Source organism: Centrocercus urophasianus, unplaced genomic scaffold, assembly GCF_019232065.1.
Source record: "Centrocercus urophasianus isolate 14NV4802_14NV808 unplaced genomic scaffold, USGS_Curo_1.0 seq_16, whole genome shotgun sequence".
NCBI classification, from domain to species: Eukaryota; Metazoa; Chordata; class Aves; order Galliformes; family Phasianidae; genus Centrocercus; species Centrocercus urophasianus.
Window position 1 is genome coordinate 44343210 of NW_024884711.1, and position 24539 is coordinate 44367748.

The window sequence follows — 24539 nt, forward strand, 5'->3', positions numbered from 1 at the left end:
TCTGTGGGTGATGGAGAAGATGGTTCACCTCCTGCTTTTGTGACCCTTCCCATACTCTGGAGTGCGACCAATGCCATAAGCTTGGTGCCATCAGAAGATGCTTGAAGGGAGGTGAAATGTATTTGACCCCATCTGGCAGAAAGCAGCACTGGCCTGGTCTTGGTGGTGGGGTTTGCAGATGGTGCAGTGGGGTGGGAGCGCTGCTGTGGTTCTGTATCATGCTTTACAAGACATCAGCATGCAGGGTGGGCTGAGCATGGCAATGTTTGGTGCTACAGCCATAGCCTCTCCTGGGCTGCTGATTCTTCCTTCCACAAGACCAAAGTGACTCTCCAGACCCTCTCAAGCTGGATAGATAAAGGTAAGACTGAGGCTTGTGGCCCTGCTGCTTCAGGAGCAGTAATAATAACTAAGGCCACAGCATTTCCTGATTTTTCAGTGCTCAGCCAAGCAAACTTGCTTTCCACACAGGGTACCTTTTAAAAAATACCTATCTGTAATATCCTATGGAGACTGTTGGTATGTGGTGGCTCCTAATAAAACAGGAGTCAGTGCACTGTGGTATGGAAGTATTACACCACAGACAACAACACCCTGCACTTAGAATAAGAAATGACTGGTGTTACTCATTTTAAGAGTGTCATGGAAAGCAAACACGGTTATTTTTATTTCTCCCTCTCTCTTTTTCTCTTTTCCAGTCAGAATAATGCCCCTGCTGTATTTCTGTGCACGTTGCCATCAGGAGCCAGGACAGAGCTCCCTGCTTCTATGCCATCCCTAATTTCCCTAACCCCATCCTCCCCATGGTTGAAGGCCCCTGTTTGGCTTTGTGACCCTTTGCAGGCTCCTGCTGCCCTCTCACACTGATCCACACCATTGCTGTTCTCCTGGCTTTTGTTCCATGGTCCTGTTTGTTTCTGCTTTGGTCACTAGGTGCCAGGGCTGCAGCAGAGCGTTTGTTGTTGCTGGAATTTTTCCACTGAAAGAAGGGAGCTCGATGTTGATGCTACGAGGACAACTCAGAGCCCTGACTCATTACAGTTGCACTTAAAAAGTAATTAAAATGCGCTGCATTCTCTCTTTGTGGCTTATGAGATAAATATTAATTCCTTTTTGTTCTCAGTCTCTTTGTTCCTGGATCAAGACTGAAATTATTTTCTGGAAAGAAGGCTTGGGTTTATTGAAGATCTTCTTGTTTTAAGCTGAAGGTATTTTTGTGTTCCTGAAGTCATAACAAGCCTATTTTCTGCTTTCTTATAACCCTTCCTGTTGAAGATCTCAGAACACTCCCCTGGCATCAAATGACCTCATCCTCTTCTACAAAGCCTTTGACCTAATCTAAGAAACTATTGCCCTGTAATGACATTGGCTTGCAGATATGGGGCTACAAGACACTTGGGTGTCTCAGGGATCTTGAAATTAAACCAGCTCATCTATTTTGATGAGGCTCTGGCACAGGATGCCCAGAGAAGCTGTGGATGCCCATCCCTGAAGGTGTTCAAGGCCCTGGGATGGGGCCCTGGGCAGCCTGTGCTGGTGGGGGTCAACCAGCCCACAGCAGAGGGTTTGGAACTGGGATGATCTTTGAGGTCCCTTCCAACTCACACCATTCTATGATCACTGTATGATTCTCTTCCCTTGCTTTATGCTCAGCACTGGCACTGAGGATAAGCAGGAAGAAATTTCTTCGAGGTTGGGTTACCCTTGCACAGCTTGGTGCCTTCTAAGACCACAGCTGGCTTACAGTCCACAGCACAAGGCTCTGTCAGAAGAAAGGATGTGGCAATCCTTTGTCTTCTTGAGGTGAGTCCTGCCATGTCTGGTGGATCCATCCTCATCAGTCTAATGCTGCCCCTGATCAGTCAATGGGAGGGGAGCCTGAGCTCTTGCCAGTGCTGCATGTCTGCCTGTGAGAAAGTACCGCCACCCAATTACTCAGAGGTATAATTAATGGCGTTAGGCTGTGCATCACGTGTTCTCCACAGCTTCCCTAGCTTCTGTATGACTTCGTTTTGTGGCAAATCTGAAAGTAATTTCCATTATCTACCTCAGCTTTGTTTATAGACTTTGTCTAAGTGGGTTTTAAGATCTTTTTTTTCAATAAATTCTATTTCTTGGTTCTCCTTTTTTTTTTTTTTTTTTTTTTTTTCAGTTACTGCAAGCATACAAAATGTTCAGTGTCTGGAGACAAGTAAAACAACAACAACAAAAAAAGACAAACAGAGGAAAGTGAAAAAGAGGGATGCAATTAAAACATCACTGCTCTGTCATTCCTTCACCTCATAAAGTTTGGAATTGCAACAGGAAATGTAAACAGAACAAAAATAAAAGAAAGTAACAGTAAAAGCTCAGTGAGCAAAGTCAGCTTTTGGTGGTCTGGCACATGTTTTAAATAGAGCATGCTGCTGTTGCCAAAGAGTTTTGTCTGCAGAGCCTCTAGGAAGATTTTAATGGAGAAAACCAAAATCTACCCCCTACAAACATTGATACAGTCACGTTCTTCTATTATTTTATTGAGATATAACACTTGTTATGAATGCTGCCAGCACAGGAGTTGGTTCAGGCAGAATTCAATTTTTCCTCAGGAAAAAGGTGGTCAGAATGGATGATGTTTTATTAATCCTTTCTAGACTTGCAGAAAACAGCTGGAAGGGACGTTCTGCAGTTCTCTGAGCCAACTTCTGACCTCAAGGCAGGGTGAGATCTCTGTGAGCCGTTCCTTGAGACCTCCAGCAAAGAGATCATGAACTCCACGGGCCATCAACGATTTCAGTTCTGTTCTTATTAAATATAGAAATTTAGTAAAGCTGTTTAGATATTTATGGAGAGGACCTGAAGTTCAGATAGGCCTGAAGTTATGTTAATTTGCAACACTACTGGTGTTGTTTCATTTAGTAGTTGCCTGCTATAAAGATTTCAAAATGAATGAGATCTGCCTCACCTTTGGGGCAGCCCTTGATGAGGCTTGTACCCAAGCATTTCCTTTTGCAGACATTTGCTTTTTGTAGCCAATGCAAAGGTTCCCATTGTGGCACACCTGGGAACTGAGCACTCCCATCCAGATTCTGAACATGCAGTGCTGCAAACATTTCACTGCAGAAGGTCCTTCCAGCCTTCAAGAGCCATCTGGTACCTGGAGGTGGTGAAAATGTAGGAGCTGAATAGCTGAGAAAGACATCACTGCAGAGCTCACCATCCTTCCTGCCTACACCTCTCAGTCCCAGTTATCGCTGGGATGGTGAACATGAGCCAGTGGTAGGCCTGGGAAAGTTTTTTCTTGGAGGAAAGTGTTCTAAATGAGATCCCAAGCCATCTCATGGAAGTCCATTGCGGTCTTCATCTAGGATTGCAGGTTATGCATTTTCCCAGCTCAACACATTTTTTATCTAAGATTCCTCTTCGGCCTCTTTGAAGGAAGGACGTTTTAGTCAACTTTGGACGCTAAGCAAGTTGCAAAAATTTGGTTAATTCCTGAAGTCTCTGAAAGGGAAAGTTTAAGGATAAGTAAACAAATGATTAGCACTAAAACTGAAGAAACATCTTATTATTGTTGATCCTCAATCACCTCTGGCTTTCACCAGATACAGCAGTGAAGTCCGAGTTCCTCTACTTCTGCTTCTCTTGGTGGAAAGGCCTTCACTCACCCCCATACTTACATATTTTGGCACAGATTCTGCTGAAGTCTTATTCCTTGCAGCTTCTTGCTCTTTCCTCCCAGCCCTTCCTTTTTAAGTGTCATTCAGATGATCTCTGTTAGTGTGGACTGGTCTCCCTCTTGGCTTAGCAGGGTTCTGAGGTCCAGCTCAGTCCTCTTCTTTCCCTGCTCAGGGAGTTACAGCTATGCATGCCCATCTTGTTTGCATTTTTTATTTATTTATTTATTTTTTTGGGAAAGGCCCCAGTGGGAAGCTTGAGTCTTGTGGCACATGGCAGGCATTTCACTCTGCAATTATCTATCGGCGCTGCTAATCTGCTTCGAGTGGAGCTGGCCGTGCTCAGAACGTGCTTGTGGCTTTCCTCATCTTTGGCTCTTTGCTGTGGTTTCGGCTCTTTCTGAATCCCTCAGTGTTCAGGAAGAGACGGAGCAGTTCCCACACTGCTTCTTCTCCTCCTTTACCCTTCCCTTGGTTCCTTGACTTTCTCTGGGTTTTTACTTTTTTAGTAGTTTTTTTTTAAATGCACACTGGAAAACTCTGGTTTTGTTCCTCTGGTTTACTTTGCATTGGGTGTGAAAGGAAGACTTACCTCTATATTTCATTCTCCCCCTCTTTCTCTCCTTACCATCTATTTTACTTGGTGTTTCCAGACTTCTCTGCTCTTGCCAACTTCCCAACAATTTTCAACCATACGACAGATATATGTTGGGGGTTGGGTGCCACAAGGAACTTTCCAGCAGAGACATGAATCCCTTTAGGAAACCTACCTGTGTGAATTACTGTACATAAAGCACGGCCAGAGGGAGCTTGGTTACGGAGCAAAGGCAGCACAGTCTGCGCTGGATTTGATTCTCTGCCTTGTGTAATTATTTGTGTTTTTGCAAAGGGAATGGAAAAAGGAGCGTGGTAGCGGTAGGCACATTTCTTCATCTTCTTTGAACAGAGAGCAGCAGATAATCAAGACTTTCTATCTGTCATCTCTGGTTAGAAAAGTAATAAATGATTGATAAATAATCCAAGTTTCTGCAGAATATAAAGTGGAGATTTGCTCAGTGAGTCCAGCACTGGATTGTACGACGCAGGAACTTCAAGGGATGAATTCTCATTTCTGAACACCTCTTTTCCAGAAGTAATATTTAAAAAAAGAGTGAGGAATGACACCCACGGCTCACATTTCCATGTTCCTAATGTTTTGGTTTTTTTACCTTCACTATGAAAAAAGTGCACTGAACAAAAGCTTTCAATGTGTCATAGGATAGTAGAATCATTAAGGTTGGAAAAGACTACTAAGATCATCAAGTTCAACCATCAAAGCACCAAAATCTAAGTTCGCCTTCTACTAAATGGTGTCTAAATTTCATTAAACGACATCTAAATTCATCTTCCACTTCCTCTCACTCCTGGAGCTTGCTTCTGCCTTCTTAGTGTAAGTCCTATTCCTGTTGCAGATTTGAATAAGCTATGATTCTATTTCTCCTCCATGAGTATCCATCATGTCAGGACAAATTTGTGACCTAAGAGAGGTCTTTTGTTTTCAGCATGCTGTGATCTTCAGCAGAGCATCATTTTGCCTTTTGTCTCAGTTCTGTCATCCCAAGCCTGATTGGTTTGCTCATTTTCCACAAGGCTTTGCTTGGTTAATTGCTGTCTCTATTTGGCCACCACTGTGTTCAAATCAATGAAGTTGTCTCCTCAGTGTTCAGTGGCCATAAAAAATAAAGTAGGGGCAAGCAGAGGGTTATTTTGAGATCAGACACTTTTGTGCTTTTTGCTGCTGGCCAGGATGTCATAAACACAAGTGGGACAGCATAGCCATCCCTTGTCTATTACACTGTGTTGTTTTCTTTTTTTTTTTCCCTTAAAACAGCACAGCAAAAAATAGAAAAGGTCTAGACTTGAAGCTAAAGAAAAGCTATAGCATTTTTATTGCAAGGGATTGCAGAATTGATCCTGGTCAGGCTTCCACCAGCTTCCCATAGTTGTGTGTCTGTCAAACTCTGATATTACGCTTGAATTTGGCAATGAGAAGACAATAAGACCTCCAATAGGAGGTGGGATTGATGTGACAAACAACAACATGAGCACTGCCTACCTACAGGCTGCCTGCTTGGAGCTATTCCATTTTGCACAACTGCGCTCTTGGCTCGATAAGCAAAAAAAGACACGTGGCTTGTGTGTGCAGAAGAACAAACAGCACTTGCACTAATGGAACGTTCCCACATCTCCATCTCCCTCCATGAACTCATCTTCTCCTAGATCCTGCGCTGTTCAGGTTTTCTACATCTTTGACACTGTGTTCAGTGAAGGAGCTGGTGCTCCTCGTTTACTCAACCACAGGCTCACAGTCAGAATCAGACATTTTCAATGGAAAATTGAGGTCTTTGTGCACAATGCTTTTGTCAGCATGGATAACTTCCACTGATGTCCACATTTAAAGACCAGATATTTCTGCAAGTGTTTTCTCTGGACATATCCTCCAGGTTTATCTTGTCTCAATGGGATGAAAAGTGTAACATGCCAAAGGATTTTGTTCATGTATGAAAACACGTGTGTGTATGGACATGCATATGTTGCTGCCTGCGAATATAAACTGTATTTCAGTAAAACCAACCATCTGTTCCTCAACCAGCAGACAGTTCTGAGTCCTCCCACAGCTCACAGACACCTCCAAGATGCCAAAGATCTGGGCCTCATTTCTCCTCTGCCCTCTGCCATTTGCACAGTCATGTTTACTGCCTTCCCAAAGGTGAGGGGTGGTGAAGTGCTGCAGGAATTTTTGTCAGAAAAATGAAGCCTGTTCCTATAGAAGGACTTTGTCTGCCCCAAACTGACTGGCTCATTCTTTGGCTCGAGGAGGCATGCTTCCACTCGGGTCTGACTTTACTTTGGAAGTGTTCACCTGTGAAGATAGGGGAACAGAATGTGTTCAGGCTGCCAACAGAGCCGGACCTCTACTGCCACGAGTGAGAGGTTGCAGGAGTGGTTTGCAAAGAGCCTGTGTAATTGTCTACAGTCCTAAGTAAGTTGAAACCAGCAGTATTTCAAACGAGGCTTGTAACTTCAACGCAGACTAACCTCCCCACCTTCTCCAGCCCAGACAAGTATAAAGGCTCCTTGATGGGATGAAAAGCAGATGCACGTACAGCCTGAATATCATAAACCCACTCCCTGGAGATACACCGTCCCTGAGGTTAAAGAGATGCCTTGTCAGGACACAGATGGCTCAAGAGCAGCTATGGCCAAGAACAGCACATGTTTAGTTCTAGATGCAGACAAGGTCATGCTTTCATTTAATTCCTCCTCCTCTGTCCTTGTCTCTCAGTATTTCTGAGCAGGATTCCCCATTCAAAGGATATTCTCCTCCTTGGGAATCTCTTCTAGTTGCTCCTGTGGGGTTAGAGCTGGGCTGCGTGGCGCAAATAAGGTTATTCCCATTTCCCTTCATAGTCTGCAAGCTCAGCCAAGAGACCAATGAAAAATGCTAGATTCAGATTTTGGATGTTTCAGACCATCCAAGACGTGACCCTGCTTTGCCTCTTGGGTAATCTCATGGCACTGCAGGCTTCGCATCCACATGCCAACCCCCCATCGCTTGCTATTCTGTAGCCTTCCAGCAAGGAGCTGCTTCCAGCTGAGATGCTGGGTTATGTTCGTGACTGCAGCGTGGCAGGGGAAGAGGGCTCAGCAGAAGTGGTGACTGACTCTGGAGAAGGAATTGGCCAATTGGTCTCCATGGGTGGGATTTTTCTCCACTAATTGCGGCTGCCGAAAAGCGGGCCATCTAATGAACAGCGGTTCTTTAGCCTCCCTCTGAAGTCAATACAGAGAGATCAGGGCTCTACAGGGGAGTTTCATTCTGCCCTAAGACTGGTGTGCAGTAAAGATGGCATGAATTGCTTTCTGGAGGAACTTTCTCATTTGCGGAGGATCACTAGACGATGGACATAGAGGAGATGCTAGATTTTGGTATCGAAAAACACTTGGCATGAACCCCCTCCTTTCTCAACACAGATTCCATTAGTGGCTGCCAACACTGTTTATCATTCCTACTATCGTTTTTCGTAGAATTGTTTGAATTGGAAGAGGACCTTTGAAGTCACAGAATCACAGAATCACAGAATTGTAGGGGTTGGAAGGGACCTCCAGAGATCATCGAGTCCAACGCCCCTGCCAAAGCAGGTTCCCTACAGCAGGTAAGTCCATCTGGTAAGTCCATCTGGTCCAACTCCTCTGCGATGAACAGAGACAACTATGGCTCAGTCAGGGTGCTCAGGGCCCCATCCAGCCTGATCTTGTTTTTAACCTTGTTAGCAGAGCTGATCTACTACTGAGAGAGAGGGGTGGAGGTGTCTCCCACAGGTGATGTTCCCAGTGGTGAAACATGACATATAATCTCTCTTACATCTTCACAAAAAAAGTGGTAATATTTCAAATTGTGTATTTTCTTTTCTTTTTTTTCCCTCTCTCTAATTTCAAACAGCCTGAAAGAATAAATACATAAATAAATAAATAATAAAAAACACAGCAATAAACCACCATGAGGAAAGTATTTCTTTGACATTTGTTGGCATCTTTTGCTTTAGACCCTTTAAGAAACTCTAGGGAATTCACTACTACTATTCACATAATGAAGTGTAAAATCTTTTGTTAGCAATGACTTCTAGCAAATACTTGTAAAATAAATCAAACCAAGGCATGAGCTCAAGAACTGGAACTTGTCTGTCCTTGCTGTTTAACAGTAAGCATGCTATTCAGTACAGCTTTGACTCTTGCCAACTTGTGATATATGCTACACATGTCCCAGTAATTGCATTTGTATGGAAAAGGACATTGTGTCTACCAAGAACACCTCCTCCCATAAAGCGAGGAGCAAGACACCATTTTGGGTAGGGAAAGAGCAGAACAGATGTGAGACATACTAAATCACTTGCCATAAAGACCACAAATATCTATATTGGTTAATTGTCACAGTGTTGGTTGGTCTGTTTTTTTGTCCAGGTCAAGCAGAGCTGTGATCAAACAGGCAATGATGCAAACACATTTTGGAGGTTCACATCATCCATGAAGAGCTCTTGGTGAATGGTCACTGTGTGGACACAATGCTCTGAAAGTGAAAATAATGCAATGTTACAGCTGGGGAGTGGAACGTGTTGTCCTGGCTGAGCACCAGGATGGAAGGCACACAGGACTGGGGGCTGCCTGGCACATCTCGCTTGCTATTGCAGATGCCTCCACGGGCATCTCGACCTCCAGATCCTGGCTGGGCAGAGCAATTAAATTGTAAGTTTCCAGACTGCTGGGGATATGTGAAGCACTTCCAAGTGCTCTGAGGAATGTCTGAAGGTATACTTCATTTCTTGTTTCCAAGCACACGGGTTCATGCCCAATGCAGTGCCTCTAGTGGATCTTGAGTTCAGCACCCGTAGATGACTTCTTTAATTGGGTGCATCGATACAGTTTAGAAGCATCCAAAACAGCAGCAGTGCACTGACAGTAAGGCTGGAAATAATTTTCCACTGCTGCTTTCCCAACCTCTTCTAATGCATATCCTTCATGCTTGAGCTGCTTTATAAGCTAAATATTCACACCTCATTGATTGCCGCCTGGATGTTTATAGGACCTGGGCAGAGCTGCCGTAACAGAGGGAAGGATAAGAGAGTTAGAATAACAGCAGATGCCTCAGTGAGGATTCATGTGCAGACATGGAATTGTCTGCCTCTGTCTCAGCCAGGAAAGTGGTTGCTCAAAATGACATAATGGGATACCCTGTTAATTTTGTCTCTGTGCATGCTTCCAGATCAGATTGCACTTTGCAGATCCCTCAGCTGTTTTTTAAACCTGCCAAGAAATGTGCATTTGGAGCAAGTCCAGCTCGCTTCTCTCCTTCTGTCCTGTGCCACTGTACCTACATCTTGTGGGAGAATCCCTACAGGCTGGCGTTACTTCTGCTGCCCAACAGATGTGGCAGGGTTGTAATGTCCCCAGCACTACATCCATGCAGTAATAACAAGATGTTAGAGTCAGTATAAAGATCAGATGGGAGAAAATGGAAAGAAGGACCTTGAATTTAGCTTCAGTGAGTTGCTAGATTTGACTGCTGTGAGACCCCATCCTTTACCACCAAATTTAATCTGGAAAGAGTCCTCTAAAAGCACCCGTAAGTTAGCTATCCCTGGAGTCTTCTTCCCTTAGTGCCTCTTCTTACCAAGCAATTTGTTATGGCTGGAGAATATAGAGCAGTGTTTTTTCCTTGAACAGCCTGATCAGCTGTGCTTGATGAAAGCTAATTGATCTTCAGAGGAGCAAATAGCCAGCACCAGGCACTAATGATCTCCAGCTGGCCCCTCACCACTCAGGACCCTTTGAAGAGATCCAGTAGCAGTGGCTTACTTCTTTTTGCTGGAGGCTGATGCACCTGAATGGGGACATGGTTCATCAACTTATTTCTGGACTCTCTGGCTCTAATTTAGGAGTGCAAGTGGGACTCCTATGGGTGTCCTCTGTTGTGCAGCAGAGGCTCTTTGGAGGTCAATGGACTTGCACTGGTATGTAATAGGTAGTGAATTAACTCTGAGCTTATGGGGATGCTCCTCAAAATGCATTCATGCTTTGAAGAGAACTCTCTTTGTGGTGGGTAAACTTGACCATCATCCTCCAGCACCAGGAAAGCTTTGTGAAGACTGTATTGGCTACTGACTTCCTCTGGGCTATGTTCTAGAATCACTTTTAAATACCTCCTTCTTAAGGTTTGGGCCCACATTATGAAGTTACGTGAATTTGTCTATTTGATCCATGATCACTGCTTATGTTTGTTTTGATAGTTCTTGGCTTCTTTTTTTGTTAAAAACTGTTCAAGAGCAGAACTGCTGGAATGGTGCAAAAGTAGAGTTGTGAATATATGCTCCTGACAGGCTACCTGAGGTGTCTTATATGTTGGTTGGCTCTCTGTGATTTGCAAATATCTGCAGGATGCTTACTGCCAGTAAGAGTCTTTGTGAACATTGAAAAGTCTGCATTTGGTCATGGAAGTCCATGTGTCTTTTCTAGAAACTGTCCTCAGGCATTTCACCAATCTCCCTCAGTAGGTTGTTGGTAGTACTCTCAGTGATGTGCCAAACTAAGATTTAAATAACTTCATTCTTATTTACATCTGTTAGAGAGGTGGTTCACAGCTAGGGTAAGTTTATGTCCTGACTTCACATCCATTCTGGATCTTCATCTTATTCTTATCATTTGTTCTTATCTTCTACGTTAGAGAAAAAAACAAAGCCACATAAACTCTTAGTTACATTTCTGTTCATGATAGAGTGGTTTGGGATGCGTCCTGTCCACCAGAAACTTGCACAAGCTCTGCCAGCTGTAATAACTGATGAGCAATGAGAGCCTGTAATTGCTGGCATTCCAATTAACTGCCACAGTGAATTACGATATGAACGATTGCAACTTGCGTTTTGGATCATCTTAACAACACTGTGCTATTTTAGACTTTATTGATAACAACATTATTGTTCCCATTATCTCTCAAAATGATATTGCTTGAATTTGCTCTTGCTCTCTATTACCTCCAATTTCATTAAGTGGGGAAGATGCATTAAACTCAACAACTGATGCTTCCCTTCCATTAGTACGACTCCTGTTGGTAGAATTGCCCCTATTCATTCCCATCTGTCTTCTACTAGCATCACAATACTTCAATTCTCCTCACTACAATCAAGAACAAGCTCTTACTGAGGAGCACATGAAAATTGTGCTGATTGTTAGATGCAATTTAAGAGATGTTGTGTAGCCTTGTTGTCAAAGCAAGGTTCAGTTACTTCTGGAAACCCCCAGGACTTTCTGATGGAGTTTGCAGGGCACATGGTGCAAATCTGCCTCACCCTGACTTTGTCAATAATGTTATATTTGTAAATGTGCTATGGATCTGGCTCACTCCATGTTTCTACATTCATTTTCTATGTAAAGTATTTCTTTTTGGCTTATGTCTCTCATTCCCTTTTCTGTGCAAACCCTCCATGGGGCAGAAATCACTCAGAACAAAAGAAAATGCAACTTTATCCCATGGTTTGAGCTATTGGTGTTCTATCTTGTGACAGCCCAAACTCTGTGTGGAAAGACTTACAGAACCTGTAGGACTGGCTGAGATTAACTTCCCCAGCGTTCAGCATCAAAAATTACAGAATTACAGAATAAGGATAAAAGGTCACATATATCATTAACTTTTGTACTACAGTCCGTTCATGCTATAGCAATATTTGGAGAAGTATTTACCAAAATGAGGCTGGGAAAAATTGTTCATCCATCTGTGGTCCCAGGTAGAACCTGGTCCACCAAAACAATTTCTCACAGAAGTTGAACTATTCTTAAAAAACCTTCTGTAAATAAAACCATGGGGGATAAGCACACAGGCACTGTGTCTATACCCTGATATCTGATTTTTCCATGATCACCTTTTAATTATTTTTGTGACACTTCTGAAATCTCATGAGATCTAACAAATGCACCCTGTGTATCAGTGATGGATGGACAGCGATGGACACTCTTTCAGGTTGTGCTCCCCAGTGCCTGTAGGCTTTGGGCATGAGCAAGCACAGCTTCACCTCTCTCATTTTTATTTTTTTTTTAATTTTCTTTCTCCCTTTCTGAAGAATTTTGAGATCTATCCATTGTCTATCACACTGTGATGCTTGGATTCAGCAAAGCTACTGAATGTATCAAATATTTCACTGTCACGTATTTCCAGCAACAAATATGGGCTTTTATCACTCTTCTTGGCTACAAAACAAGGCTTCTGCTCCAGAAGGAAGGCTGCAATTATGAACAATGGTTGCGAAGTAAAATTAATGTCATAATTTGACACAGACATTTTTCTTAAAACCACTGCAGTGATGACAGAAATACTTGACGCTCAACTGCTAACTTGCAAAATCTGCTCTGAGAAAGATAAGCTTATTTCCTGAAGCAGCTTGAAAGGAATTAATTTTTCTCATATAATTTAGTCGTTTTTTCTTCCTCATGAAATCTTTTGGGCATTCTTAAAATGTGCTTGTGAATGTTACAAGTATGCCAAGTCTCTTCTTTTTCTAAATGTGTCTGGAGAAGAATGTGTTTTCTTGCATGAGCAAAAGACACATCAAGTGTTTGCCCAGCAGAACAACCATTGCAGTTCTTGCTTTAAATTTATTTTGTTGGAAAACCTGGAATTTCCATTAAATGGGAGAATATTTGGTACAAATATCATTTATTAGCAATCATTAAAAAAAAAAAAAATTAGAAACCATTATGCAGCTCTTGATAAAATATACCTGGAACCTTAAATTTGAAGCCTGTCATATAAGAAGTTAGTTTGAGGGATTCTCCATGAACCTGTTTTTTTTTTTTTTTTTCCTTCAGGCTTTCATTCCTTCTGCCTTGCAAAATGCCAGCCCTTTGGCCATGGTTGGGTGCTGGTGGGAAGACATGGTGCATCACCACAGAGTGAAGCGAAGGGCCGGTCCCTGATCCATGTCACAGCCTGCTTGTGTGAACACGGTGCTCTGTGTCCCACTTTGCCACTGCTGACAAATTAATGGCTGCCATTTATGGCTGTGGCACCATGGAGTTACAGTTGAGAACAGTGGGGAATCTGCTTTGCACCAATCCTGATGGCTGTGTTTTTCCACTGGGATCCTTCATACTGTGACTTGAGGATTATGTGACGTAGGGTCCCACCCCAACTGCACCCCGTGAGTGCATCCACCTGGTTTGTGAATGGGAAGAGCAGGCAAAAACATTTTGGATGGCTTCCATTTCCCAGGTTGTGGTGAGATCAGAAGAGTACAGTAAACTTTGTTTTATGTATTTCTGCTGGAGAATGTAAAACTTGGGATTGTAATATTTGAACCCAGAACTTCAGTGAAGAAGTGGATCTTCAGCACCTTCATGACACCTGACTGAACTTTGATATCACCAGTGTAGGCACCCAGAACTGCTTAGAGTAATTATCAACCACATCATCAGGGAGCGCTTCTTTGTGGCACGTGGCAATGTATTCACCTCACGCTGACTTTGGCATTCAGGAAAAAAACCCAAGAGATAAATAAAACACCATGTCACTTTGGATATCAGCAGCTCTGATTAGTCAGAGAGGGCACTGAGGCTGGAGGATGTCCAGCCTTCAAATAAGCAGGAAGGAAAACATTATATTGTGTTGTCTGCTGGGTGAGTGAGTGCACTGCAAAAGTTGAAGCCATGTAGTGAAACTACCACAATGCTTTGATGGCACTTCGCTGTTATTAATATCACTCTATCTGCAGTGTGTGCAATTAACTTAGGAGAAAGTTGCCAAATATCCCTAAAGGTGGCAGCTTGATCAGATGCAGAAATGATTCTGAAATAGGGATGATCTCTGTTTCTCCACCCTTGACAAAGAAGACCAGATTTAGTGGCCAGAATAACTTTTTATGATCAGTTCAAGCTCTTGAACCCTGCACAGGCAAATGGGCTGACTATGGATAAAGGTACAGATGAGATTTGGGATTTGCATATCAAGGCTTGCTGGCTCATTTTATGGGAGCAACTTTCTCACAAAAAAAAGAAAAAAAGAACCTTGGTAGTGATTCATGTGTTTGAGTCAAAGACTGACCTGGTTTTGGGGAGGAGAAAAGCTACGTAATACAGCAATGGTAGGAAAAAAGATAATAATCAGGGAAGTCGTTCCTTGCAGGCAGCATGAAGTTCTGTCTGTGGTGACTCATGGTTCAGTTCCTCATCTTATGGAGGCGGTTCAATTCTGTTAGGCACTGAGCAGAGTTTCTTCCATTTCTTTGTGCTTAAGTCGTAAAAACCCTTCTCTGGTGGTTGGCAAGGGAGAGAGGTGGTACGGTGCTGTGCTTAGAAAAATTAGGGAGTCTACTGAATTTAAATCAGCTCCCCTAATTGAATTAGGTAGCATCTATGACATGCTAAGTGCATGAATGAATAGATTGGCAGGGCAAGGTCCACTTCCAAACACACCGTTGTGCTTTACAAAGGTGCTGTAGCTTTGAGAGTAGCAGTCCTTGGGGACCTTGCATAGATGCTGGATTATTATTGTAGCTATGGGAAATCATAGAGTATTACAGTCTGGCAAAAGCTGAAAGGACTTGGTCTGCATCTCAACGGGAAGTGGGCTTGGGTCGGTCTCCAGGTTATTTGGGCTTCGTGGTGGTTTGATACAGTCAGTTGCAAAGATTGTATCAGTGCTTGGTTTTGAGAGAAAGCATTTTGGAGCAGATTTAAGCTTGGAATAAACAATCCTCTGGGCTGATTTGAGCAGGACAGCCAACCTTTTTTTTCCCTTTGTACTTTGACTGTGTTTTCTTCTCCTATCCGTCACTGAGTCCATTAATCTGTCATGGGGACATTTGCCCAACTGTGTTAGACAAGCAAATAGTCTTTGTCAAAGTGCTTCTATGGTTCAGCACAACCATCTGTAGAAAACATGGTGCTGCTGCTGTGAATGAGAAGGGCAGAGCATGCATCTTCCTGAATGCCTGACTGTAGGAGGCAGAAATGGTGTTCTTAAAAACCCTGCAATGCTCCTCCATGTAAGACTTGTTTTCTCCCTTTCTCCCTGTTGCTGTTCTTTGAATGTTAGACTAAATGAGGAGTCTTGCTTTTGCCTTGGGTATAAAGAGGACATGGAGAGCTTTCTTTTTTTTATTCATATATATTAGTCTTATATATAAAATATTTTTATATAGATATTTTCTGTGCAGAAATCTCAACCACCTCCTGAAAATGGAAACACTGAATAAGTACATAGCTGTGACATCTACTGGCTGTCTCTAACAGCTATATTATTTACCATTTCCCAAGCCAGAAGTTGGAGTGCAGTCGGAACAGGTTCATCCAGTCAGTGGCAGAAAAGAGAGGCACCTCCCCCATCCCATGAAGTTGAATGTGTTTGTGTCAAATCAAATCCAATACTCCCTTGGTTAAGACTCTACAGCCTCATTACCAGCAGATGCTGTGGGGAGATTGAAGATCAGGACAGAGCCTTTGGGACCTGATAAGAGACCTCTTATCAGTCTGAAGCTCAAGGCACTCCTGAGCTGATGGATGTTTGGTGACAAACATCACTGGGGGAAGCACCTTCTGGGAAGACTTCTATCGTCTGTGATGGCGTCTGACAAGACTAGCTTACCTGGACACCTAAGATGAGATTCTTCCCACTGAATATTATGTTCAGTGAGCATTTGGTTTAGAATCACAGAATCGTTTGAGTTGGAAGGGAGCCAGAAAGGCTGCCTGGTCCAACCCCCCTGCAATGAATAGGGACACCCACAGCCCCATCAGATGCTCAGAGCCCTGGCCAGCCTGACCTTGGGTTTCTTCAGGGATGGGGGATCCACCACCTCTTTGGATTTGGCACTTAGATTTGGCACTGTACACTTTGCAGTTGTACTTCTCCTGATAGCCAAGCTGGGAAAATTTGAGTGATCCCACTCCTTTTTAACACTGGTGGGAGATGGTGAATGTTGAGAAGGTCTCTTCTTTACAACAGGACTTAAATAAGGCTATCAGAATGTTGAAATCACTATTTGAATGGAATGCATCTTCCGGGGAAAGGGATTTCCTTCCAGGCCTGGACTTCAAGGGCCATAAATGTTTTTACAGCTACAATACATTGAAGGACTCCAACCAGAAGACACCATGTGATCATGCAAGCAAACCCAAACAAGCAAACAGTCATCTTTTCAGAGAACAAAAGGTCAAAGGGGGGCAGGGCCATGAGGTCCTAGCCTGGAAAAACAGATCCTTTATCATGAAAGGGCCAGGGCAGTGCATGTGGAGACATCATACACATTGGGAGGGAATGAGCCTTTCCGACTCAGAAAGTACTGTTCTCTGTCACATGAAAACAATAGCTCAGCATTGTGAAGGCATCTGGTTTAGTTCATGGGAACAAGATTTTTCCTGCTCCCCATGGGTTCAATGCATGAATTAGATAGAGAGCTCCAGGGCTCTCCAGTTCTGTGTCTTTTTTTCCTGGTAGAACACCCTCCAGTGAACACATAGCTCCACTAATTGCACACCTGAAGGGAGCACTCCAGCAGCAACCAGGACCCAACCTTTGGTCTAAGAAGCCTTGAACCTCCCATGCCTTTCCAGCTCTCTTCTTCTCCTTTTGCTAATCCTGGGAATGTTGGCTCCCCTCCTGCTAGCAAAAGGTTTACCTTTCCCTGAGCATTTCAAATGAAATCCGAGACCAAGCACAGTGCTGCACCTTGCAACAGTTCTCTCACTTTTATCATGTTTAATAATGACATTTCCTGGCAATTGTGTGAGCCATCTGGAACAAGAGATACCTTGAAACCAGAAAACTGAGGGTAGCTTGATTGTCTGTTTGCCATTAACCTTTTATACTTTGCTTTACAAGGAAGGGTGGGAATGGGAAGGCTGTATTTATCCTCCTGCTGATGGGCCTGGCCTGCTCACCTCCCACATGCTTCACACTTCAGCAGACTCAATATATGGATCTGTTTTGTTTAGCAGTATCTGTGTCAGGAAGAGCATCAGCTTTCTGACACCCATCGTGATGGAATGTTGCCTCATTGCCTCATTCCAAGACACAGTTAGTGGCATATCTGTTGCCCCACAGCAGTGCCTGCTGGCAGAGTAATGCCTTTGGTATCCCAGTCCACCAATAGGAAAGGGAATGGCTCAGGTGAACCAGCTGTCCTTCCCACCACTGGGAATCACACACACCCAGTTGTGCTTTATCCAGTACATCCACAATGATGTAATGGGGTCCAGGAACTGAGCTCATTTAAAAAGAAGATTGTGTGAAGCACAGTCCGGTATCCTTTATCAGAGGGCAGCAGAGAGGTCTGCTCTCTGGAGGTGAATGATGAGGAAGAGTGTAGACAAGAGGAGAAATAAAGCCTATAATGTTGGCTGAACTCTACTTCCCTCGCTTGTGTGCTTAAAATCATTTGCTAGTTCAGGAAGAGCATCTACTGCTAGATTCCTGTCCTTCTGTGACTTCCTCACCTTTGCTTCTCCCAGCTCCGGATTCATCCCACCCATCAGGCACTCAGGTTGAACTGTGGTCAGAGCAATGCTTAGGCTTCGCTATGTGAGCTGAATAAAGGCACATTCAGAGGGCAGCTGAGTAGCAGCAGCTTGAGACACGTTAAATCAGTGGGATTGTTCATTCTGGAGGAGTCTCAGGGGAGATCTCATCGCTCTCTACAACTCTTTGAAAAGACACTGTAGGGAGGTAGGTGTCCACCTCTGCTCCCAGGTAGCAGTGATGGGAGAAGATGGCCTCAGGTTGCACCAGGGGAGGTTCAGGATGGGTATTCTGATACATTTCTGTGCAGGAGTGGTGGCACAGGCTGCCCAGGGAGGTGATGGAATCACTGTCCCTGAAGGTGTTCCAGAGCTGTGGAGATGTGTCACTGAGGGATGTGGTCATGGGACTGGGATTAGACTTGCTCATTTTAGAGGTCTTTTCCAATCTTAATAATTCTATAACAATGATTCTTTGGTGTTTGTAGAGTCAATAGTAATCCCAAGGTTCAAGGAGTTTGTAATGAATTCACTCGTGTAGTAAAGCTGCCCACCAGGACAAATAAATGTCAATCCCAGCTTGAGAGACAGAAGTTGGAGAAAACCTGCATCTATGTCCCAGCCCTGATCCTGGGGAGCTTCTCCCCATTTCCAGATAATCTCACAGGCTTCTCTGCTTGCCTTGTTCTCTCCAATATGCATCCTCTAGGCAGCCCCAAGGTTGTGCTCCCTGCCCAGGGCACCCACAGCAATCTGCCTGCCACATCTCCTGCTGCTCATCCCAAATTTAAGTACTTTGGTTGTCTTCTTCTTCATATTCTTCTGGAGGGAAGTGCAGAGAAAGAAAGGGAGAGATTAACAGATTAACAGACCCACTGTGAAGTGCTAAGATACTAACTCAGAAGCAATAAAGATAGGAAGCCAGATGAAAGAAAGAAAAAGAAAGAGAAGGAATAGTATTATTACAACTCAGAAGATGTTTTGGCCCTCCAGGAAAGCAGAGTAATACGTCACATCCCATGAATTCCTTCTCACTGATTATTTATTTACAAACACATTTTCTGGCCAAGATAAAGCTGGGTGACAAATGGAATCAATACTTTGACCCCAAATGACTCAGAAATATGTGGGTAAAAATATAGCTATGTTTAAAAACAAGAGCATTTATTTTGGGAGAGTGGTTGTCACATTGAGCAGCACTGAGTGTTTCACAATGCAGACGAATGGAGCAGCCATATGTTAACAATAAACATGAACTCTGTAGAGCTTTGTTCAATCCACAGTGGCCCAGAGGAAGACATAGCATGTGAGAGATCAAGCAACTGGGGTGGGGAGGCATTTTGCCCAGGACCACACAGTCTGGAAATAGTCACTTCTCTGCCCTCCGGGGTGAATGGTTGAGTGCATTGAAGCAGAATTCAACCAGTAGTGATTGCTTATGAACATCTCATATTTTAATTAAAGCCGGGGCCAATTTCCTTGTTGATATCTTTATTAGTTGTGTTCTGTCTGTTGGGATGAAGCAAATCACGCCCTTGACCTCTTTGAATACATTGATCATATTTTGGCAAATAGATGCCAGCTAGCTCAGGCAGAGCTATCTGTCTTGACATCCATCTTTAGCAAGAATGGATACCACCCATAGTGTTGGAGCTACAGAGCCAGGCAGTAAGCATACAGACTGCAGCACTCAGCAAGCATGTACTCAATCTCCAGCCTGCTATTTTCTTCGTGATGCAGCCGTTCTTCCCATTTGTCATTTGAGAGAAGGAGGGGTCGTTGAGATGGGGAAAGTGGGGCTGTGCCAAACACCACCTGTGAGGTCCTGTTCCAACAGAACAGAGCCACATAGGGGGGCTGTTATCACTCACAGAATCACAGAATCACAGAATCACCCGGGTTGGAAGGGACCTCAAGGATCATGTAGTTCCAACCCCCCTGCCTAGCAGGGCCACCAAACACACACATTCACATCAGGTTGCCCAGGACCCTGTCCAACCTGGCCTTAAACACGTCCAAGGACGGGGCATCCACAACCTCCCTGGGCAGCCCGTTCCAGGGCCTAACCACTCTCCTTGTAAAGAACTTCCCCCTAACATCCAACCTAAATCTTCCCTCCTTCAACTTCGATCCATTTCCCCTAGTCCAGCTGTTGTCGTACACACTCATCAATTCTCATTGCTGGGCAGTGAGTGAAGGAACGCATCTTGCCTCCAAAACTTCCGTTAGAGTCAGCATACATCACATCCAACACAGATATCTTTTCAGAAATGGAAATCATAGACTTGTTTGAGTTGGAGAGACCCTTAAAGGGCATCTGGTCTGACTCCCCTGCAACAAACAGGGACATCTGCAGGTCCATCAGGTGCTCAGAGCCCCGTCCAGCCTGACCTTGAGTGTCTGCAGGGATGGAACACCCATCACCTCCCTGGCAACCTGTGCCAGTGCCTCACCACCCTTATTATAAAAAACATTTTCATTATATCCAATCTGAATCTCCCCTTTCAACTAAGTCTCTTCAGTTCTCCCGTGGTGCAGTTATAACTGTGACCCAAATACTGAAAATGAGCATAGCTTTGAAATGGATGAGAACTATCACATCATTTGTAGTCACTACATCTGTAAATATTGTTGCACAGGTGTCTGCAGACATGCTCCACATCAGGATGCTCATTTGTCCAGAATCTTCTGTCTGCCAATCTGCCACAGGCACCACAGCTGAACAAACCTACTGCACTGATGGGCATGCACAACTCATGGCCAGGTCTATGATCCACCACTGCACATAGCAGCACCCCCAGAACATGCATAAAGCAAAGCTTGTTTCATGTTTCCATTGAAATACAGAATAAGCAAAAGGAGAATGACATTTTGTGTGACAGTGATGGGATGCTCCATGATACATTCCATATGCTGTGAGTTAGTTATACAATAATAAATCTGATGATGAGGTGCTCCACTGCGCCAGTTCCAGCGTGGCCACCTCCCTCCATCGTAGTTTTGGATAAAAGCAGAACCCGAGATCAAATGCAATGGGTCCAGAGCCATGTTTTCCCCCTCTTGAACCAAATTCCCTGTGGTTGGCAAGGTCGCTAACACTAACAGCCTATTCCACAGGCTCAGTGGGAAGTTTGAAACCTGAACCGCTGCTCTGGTTCCCTTTTCTACTACAGCTTTCCCATATGGCTTCAGGCAAGACTTTCAGTGCTTATTTAGAATCCTAGAATCATTAAGATTGCAAAAAACTTCTGAGATCACCAAATCTAACCTCAGCCCATCCCACCGTGCCCACTGACCACCTCCCTCTGTGTCACATCTCCATGGCTCTACAACACCTCCAGGGACAGTGACTCCACCACCTCCCTGGGCAGCCTGTGCCACTGCAGCACCACTCCTTTAGAGAAGAAGTTGTCCCTAATATCTGTGGAGAGAGGCAGGGAGATAAGCTGAGTTACAGATCAAACTGCATCAGAGGGACAGAATCAAGCCACTGCATTTGAGGGAGTATTTCTCATGCACGAATGCATGGACTTTGACTTTTTTTTTCCAAAGATATTTTGAAATATCTTTGAAATGTCTTCGTAAAACTTTATAATTTGATACATAATCTCCTTCATCAAAGCCTCATGGCTCTGTGTGTGATGAATGTCTTGCATCTTCCTTCCCCGTGGAAGATAACCAGCCTCTCTGCATCATGACCACTCTACATCATGCACCTGCCTCTCCTTGTGAGCACTAGCTGTTCTGTCAGATGGTCTAAAGAATTCATAGCTTGTTAAACCAAGCTTGTATTTAGCTGTGACATTTGCTACTGCTTTTCCAGATCTGAAAAATGGTTCATGCATCTCTAAACTCACTTTCTTTTCCCAGCTATCATGCCTAATAAAATATATTGCTTTTAGATACAAAGATGTCCTTGCATGTGTAATACAAAGCAGGCATTTCTGGCTTTATTGCAATCTTGTATTTCCTGCAAAACAAATGGCCAGAAAGCCATAGATTTAAGTGCTGAACACACTGTAGATGCACAAAAATATCAATCATTACTATGCATTTAGGCAGGGGAAGGGCTGTTATTCCATCACCTCTACCTCATTTGCTGGAGAAGAAAAGGAGATGGCTGAGAAAGGCAAAAGCTTGCTGAAGGAGGGGAGGTGCTACTGGGTTATACTGAATGCTCCCACCTCTATGCCACCTACTGATGGATGGTGGTTAAATGGACACGAAGTTCTGCATTCACCTGATTTTAATCATCTGACCATAAGAAATCCAAATGCCAGTCTGAACACTTAATTTTAAGGCAAATTTCAGGTAGGGATAGGTGCCAGCAGATTTACCATTTCTCCTGAGCAATGAGATGATGGATTCCTGTTGGGAAAGTGCACAAGCATCAGTGTAGTCAGTGCTGCAGGGAAGCTATGAAAAACAAGCTGTTCAGTCTTCAGAGCAGGGACTGTCCAGGCACAACAGTGTGGGTCACAGCAGCAAACAAGGGGAAGAAAGCAGACTTTCAACAGTTTCTTCTCTAGCAAGCCCCATCCATCCTGAACAAAAAATAGGTGATGAGCCCCAACTGTTGGACACAAGGAGCACACACCCATCTTGTTCACTGAAGTTGTGATGCATACTTGCACAGAAGATAATTGGTGGCAATTAAAACCAAATGGCTTTGGGTTGCAAATAGCAAATTAGTTGGAAACTGCAGTCTGTGTGGTTGGATACAAATGAATGGGAGTTGGGGCATGGAAAAATAAATAAATAATTCTGAAGGTTTTTTTCAGCCATTTCAAACAGAACATGCCAGGAGGAAGCGATATTTTGCTTCAAATCTGAATCCAGACATCATTTTTTAGAGGATCCAGTAGAGGAACTGTGTTCATTTTTGTTCCAAGTTGATCCCAAGTAAAGACTTCAGGACTTTTGTTCTTATTCTCATTGATCTATTTCATTCCAAGGGATTGATTTAAATCCCTTTCCCCAGTTAAATAAAACAAAATAAAATAAAATAAAATAAAATAAAATAAAATAAAATAAAATAAAATCTGTTTTCATTTGAACCTCAATATTATATTTTTTTTAGCTTTGGCAAACAAACCAAAAGATATCCAACATTATAGCACAGCTACCCTAATTCTTGCATTCCCTAAATGTTAAATGTTTGATCCTGCATCTCTGATGCCTGTTGAAGGCAATTAGAATGGCTTATGGGTTTCCACAACAGGCTGTTGTCCCGTGAGCCCAACCTGTGAGTCTCCCCAGCTCTGTTCCATCACACGAAGCCAGGAAGCCTCCCAACCGTGGCATTTATCCTAAAATTTATGTAACAAATTAATTCCCCTTAGACCTCCTGCAGAAGATTTGTGGGCCTGCAGAAGCATTTATGAAAGCCAGCCAGCTGAGCTTCCCCGTGCGGAGCTGCGCTCGCTCTTGTGGCAGAGTTAATCAAGGAGGTATGGCCATGCAAAGAGCAGGACGGCTGTGCCCCAACCACTGCCAATGGGAAGCGTGTGGGGGTTTGTGAAAGCACTTGATTTCTTGTAAAGGAGAATGTCATCATTTGGCCGTTTTGGTGTGGAAGCCAACTCCCATCTGTTTATCCTCTCTTTCTCTCTCTCTAAAAAAAGCCTTCCTCTTACCCACTTGGATGGAAACACAGCTGATGGAGCACCTTATTTTGGCTCACAGCAGGTGAACCTGATGTATTTTCCCACCTCCATAATGACTCCCTCCTGTTCCTCTGAGACCAGAACTGCTTTCGAGTCAGCTTGGCCCCAAACCTGACCTAACTGGGGTCAATTTGTACAGTTCCATGGCTGTGCCCTGCAGGACTGGGTTGCATTTCAAACAGACCTGGGCTGGGTTTCTGCGCAGCTATGACGCAAGGGAAGGCCCAGTTTCAAATGAACCTGGGATGATTTTTATCACTCCAGTCAATCCTGGGCATTTTTTCTCTTTTTCTCTCTTTTTCTCATTTTCCCTTTTCCTCATTTTTCCCCTTTTCTCCATTTCTCTTTTTTTCCCTTTTAATGATGCTTTTATTCTAATTTTTGATGCTGAGACCAATGGCATTGTAGGCCAAATGTCTCTCACTTCTTCTCCACCTTCAATGAAGGGAGTAAAATAGTCATTTTTGGCTTCAGCTACAGCCTTATTTCTCATGTCATGTCTTTGGACATGCAGTGGTTTTGCAGAGGACACATGGATGGTGAACACGGAGCAGTGCCACAGAGGAGGAAAACCTTCTGACAACCCTGCAGAGATTGGTGCTCACATCCCACCTGGAAGACTGAAACCAGGTTGTGTTTGAATTGTCTACCGTAGCATCTTTTCTCATGGGTTTTAGCAATTCTGCTGCAGTAGTGGGGAGACTTTGGACCTGGCAGATCTGGATGAGAGGTGGCAAGAATTGTCTGCCTTCACCTCAGGCACAGTCTGTACTATTGGAGATGGTTGAGTGGATAGAAGTGATCTCTTTTTTGTCTCCAGAAGTACAGTTATCTTTGAGATACTCATAGCTCTGGGGTGTGACAGGTGTTTGCTGGAGGATTCTTCAACACAAAGTTATAGAATGATAGAATAATTGGATTGGTTGAGTTAGAAGGGACCTTTAAGCCTATCCACTTCCAATCCCTGGTTGCCTCCGCCAGATCCGGCTGTCCAGGGCCCCATCCATCCTGGCCTTGGGCATTTCCAGGGATGGGGGATCCACTTTTATTTATCATTCCTCCATGCCCTAAGTCTTATTTCTGGTAAAATAACATCTTTTGTTCTTCCATGTGCCCAAACTACAGAACCACATCACCTGGTGAGGTTGCTCTGTACTGATGCAGTTGATATACGCATAGGAAG